Consider the following 4,270-nt stretch of genomic DNA (forward strand, 5'->3'; position numbering starts at 1 on the left):
AAAAAAAAAAAAAAAAAAAAAAAAAAAAAAAAAAAAGATGATTTTTAAATACGAGATCATTTTCAAATGTTACAAAGACCAAATTATTATTGTTTTGTAATTCACCTTCAGAAGTAAAACATTTGCAAAATTTCTGAAGTTTGCCAAAAAGATTTGCAAAGTTGGAATACTTTTAAGTTAACCTTTTAATAAATAATTTTACAGCAAGTTTGTTTTTTCTTTTACTTCATTTTGCTTCATATTTTTCTTTCTCCTCCTCACCTATTTATAACTTTCACTTGCTTATCTTAACAGCACACATATTCACACTGACAAATTGTGTCTAAAGTATCAGTGAAATAAAAATGGAAATTTGTTTACATGAAGATATATTTTGAATCAGAAAGAGAAGGCATTTACAATACACTAGTTCATGGTTATTGTAATAAAAAAAACATTGTACAATATAATTTAGGGGATGTCAACAAGCATATTAGTGAAAAATTGAAGATTGGATATATAGACCATTAATTTATGCTATCATATAATCTGAACAGCTTATTCTCCTTCAAAATTATTTCATGTCTCTAACGTAGCCATTAAAAACATGACAGTCATTACAACAAATTTATTTTGAATTCTAGAATTCACATTACAAACAAGGAAGCCTCTACAAAAAGCAGAGAAATATCCCACAAGTCACATCTACCTTTTTTTTTTTAACCCATTAGCATTCAGATTACTTTGTCAAATGTAATGTTTGTTTATTCACATTGTCTGGAATAAATTATGCATTATCTTGTATTCACATTGTTTTGAATTTATCATGCATAATCTTGTAGCTTCAAGATTTCGATAATGTGATCGTTTATATTTAGAATGACAATGTAGCGTAGGTGCAAGAGACCAGATCTAGCCAGTTTGAATGAAAAGTAGGTAAAATATTTGGGATGAGTAGGGCCAATTTAAATGCTAAAGGGTTAAAAAGAAAAAAGGAATGACATTTTGGATAATATGGTCTAAGACACATTATACTGAGAAAGGGTGAATAAATGGGATGGTTATGGTTGAAAAGTCTTCAATCATAAAGTCAGTTTGATCAGAGATGAAACAATTACTGCTGCTGCCACCACAAGTATCACATTTTTTTCTGGATGAAAATTTTAAATCCTAATCTTATTTAATTAATTTCTCATCAACGTTTCAAATCATTACATTGTGAGAGCCAAACTAACTTTTGCATTCACCAAAATTCCAGGATAAACAAACTTGACTAATATATCTGATAATCTGCCACAGCTTTTTATTTTTTTATTTTTACAAGTGGACTAATTTCTTCCAAATTAGATGCAGAAAAAAAATCAAATGAGAACTGTTGTTCTAAATTTTACTTTTCATAAAAAAATCTTCCTACTTTGCAATTCATCTGCCAAGATGGCTCTCTAAATAGCATTGCTGCAGACAAAGCTACTGGTTTTGCTGCCGGTTTTGTTTACAACAGACACATAAAATTCTTCCCAAACTATCCTTCCTTGTTCAGCCTGTTTCATAACTGTGTACACAGTTGCTACAGGCAATAACCTTCAGTATTTCCAATCTGAAAAGAAAGCCTTCAGTGCTATGGTGTTCATCCAGTACCCCAAAATTGTGTATTCCAAAGCTAGCTTCTGCATTCCACTAACTCTTCAATCCTTCTTTGACTATGGAGACCTATTCTAATCTACGGAAATACATGTCACACATAACAGTATACTCCATTCCAAAGATCAACTTCTCTAACCCAGCCAACTACTGATCTCTTGTCATCTCTTTTACTATCTTGAAACTGATAAAAACAACAAATCATTGAATATTTCTTTCCAAGTGATCACCAATACAGTTTCATAGAGCAAGGTCTAATAAAAATTGTCTTTCCTAACATCACACATCTGTGCAAGTAATGCTGTTGCTCACGTCCGTCTTGTAGCAGAACATTCATGTTAAGTCACACACCAGTGAACTCCGCTCAACTTTCAGATTGTCAACATGCAGATAGAGCTTTCTATTTGGGACTTGCTTTTGTCTCCTATACTATTCACTGTTACTTCCAACTGTACACCCTCCTAAACAGAAAATGCCTTGCTTCACTTTTCCCTAATCTTCCCTGTACAGCTATCATTTTCCATACAACCTAAATATGTGACACCAGGTTTGCACTGGTTTTATGAACAAAGATCTTGAAAAATATTTTCCAATTGGAATATGACACAATCTCTTTCAACAGTAGCAGGTTACAAAGCTCAGACATGTTACACACGTGAAGTAAATAAATGGTTGTGCACTACAGTCTCTACAAAAGCTGCCAAAAATACCAGACCTCATGATCTATCCAAGTGTCTTCACATATAACTTTGCCAAAGGCACATGCCAAACATTTGGCTTATTCTTCCATGACAGGAAAAAAAAAAAAAAATCAGTTCTGACCAGTTGTCGACCTTTACATATTTAGGATAGTGCTGCAATTATAAGCATCAAACATCCTGGATCGTATCCAAAAATAGATATCTGATTGTAATTTTTTGGATGTAGAAGGTTCATTAGCTTATATATGTGGTGCTTCTTTGATCTCTGTCTACAACAATGGCTTATGGATCCTCTAAACAAGCATGATGCACACCACTTCTACCAAAGCTTAATACATCCTCACACGCCTCATCATCTTTACTGTGTCTTAATTCTCAAACTCTACACTAAAGTCTTCAATCCTTCCTCCTCAAAATTGCATTCTACTACAACCTCAGGGTACCTATGTTTTCCTTTACAAACATTCACCTACAGAAGTTCAAACTGAACAATAGCTATATAATTTCCATGAGTCTTGAAGACTCCTGCAAAGATGAAGGGTATTGTTCTTCCAACTCCAAATAAACTATTTAGAAATTTTTCTTTTCTTGGAGAGGAAACATTGACTACAGTTTGTGTGAAGCAACAATTTAGAGACAAACACAATAACTTGTATAGATGCTCCTACAGTCTAAGTTCTATTTAACACAGACATAGATGGTGCACAATTGATTAACACACAGATTCTTGATAAAGGAATAACTTTGTCCAGTCCAACATAATGGTTTCTGTGGTTATTGAAAACTTTCTACTTCAACCCTATAATCCAGGATCCTTTAGATTTTATTCAATAGTAAAATTATCATAAATATGCTAACAGGCTGATCATTAATTAAACAATATTACAGATATTGACCTTTCCTTCCATCTAGAATGGATAGATGTTCAGGCAAAATTCTATTATATTATTCCATCTTCAGTTCAACTAATAGTTTTCTCACTTTTATTTGTTCACTCTCATTTCATTACCACTTTTTCTATACTTGTTTTTTTTTTAATACATATATTAAGAGGATCAGAGCTACTAAACAAGCTGTGTCAAAAGAGTGTCGTCTAGCAACTGAAAAATTGGCAGTTCACATCCTGACAATATCACTGCGCTGTGTTGTTGGCAACAGTTCAACTGTAACATTGTAAGCAATGGACACTATTGTATAAATTGAAGAGCATTTCACTAAAAAAATCTACTTGTGAGCAAAAACTGTGATAGACAGGCAATCCTACATACATAAAATTGTCTCTCTAGACTTTAACCCTTTTCATATCAACCTGCCTGAAACCACCACTGAATAAACTTCCTGTTTTAAAGTGATCTAAATCAAAACCTTCCATCAAACTTTCATGTTAATTTATGTTCCAAACACCAGTTTGATAATGACAAAATTACATTATTAAATTCATAATCTTTATCAAATTAATTGAATCAAAGGCAGTGTGTTTCAACAGAAATATCGTAACAAAAGAGTTAAACTACATACACCGCATAATTAAAAAATAAAATTTCTAGATCCTAAATGTCTGATGTTCAAAATAAATCCAATCATTCTTTTTTAAAAACAAAAGCAAAGAGTAAAAGAGAGTTTATAACATTTCTGTAGGAAAACTGAAAAAAATATATATTATATCATTATCAAAATCATATTTTCTAGAAGCCCAACCCCACCTGGCTATAAATCATCATCATCATCATCATCATCGTTTAACGTCCGCTTTCCATGCTAGCATGGGTTGGACGATTTGACTGAGGACTGGTGAAACCGGATGGCAACACCAGGCTCCAGTCTAATTTGGCAGAGTTTCTACAGCTGGATGCCCTTCCTAACGCCAACCACTCAGAGAGTGTAGTGGGTGCTTTTACGTGTCACCCGCACGAAAACAGCCACGCTCGAAATGGTGTCTTTTATGTGCC

At 33.1% G+C, this 4,270-nt stretch overlaps 1 protein-coding gene across 4 annotated transcripts in view; it reads right to left on the bottom strand.

Annotated features, from left to right (window-relative positions):
* Positions 1-4,270, bottom strand: part of LOC106872121 (ran-binding protein 9) — a 195,390-nt gene that overhangs the window by 73,467 nt on the left and 117,653 nt on the right. The gene's annotated exons all lie outside the window — the stretch shown is intronic.

This window comes from Octopus bimaculoides, chromosome 4 (genome assembly GCF_001194135.2).
Source record: "Octopus bimaculoides isolate UCB-OBI-ISO-001 chromosome 4, ASM119413v2, whole genome shotgun sequence".
Lineage (NCBI taxonomy): Eukaryota > Metazoa > Mollusca > Cephalopoda > Octopoda > Octopodidae > Octopus > Octopus bimaculoides.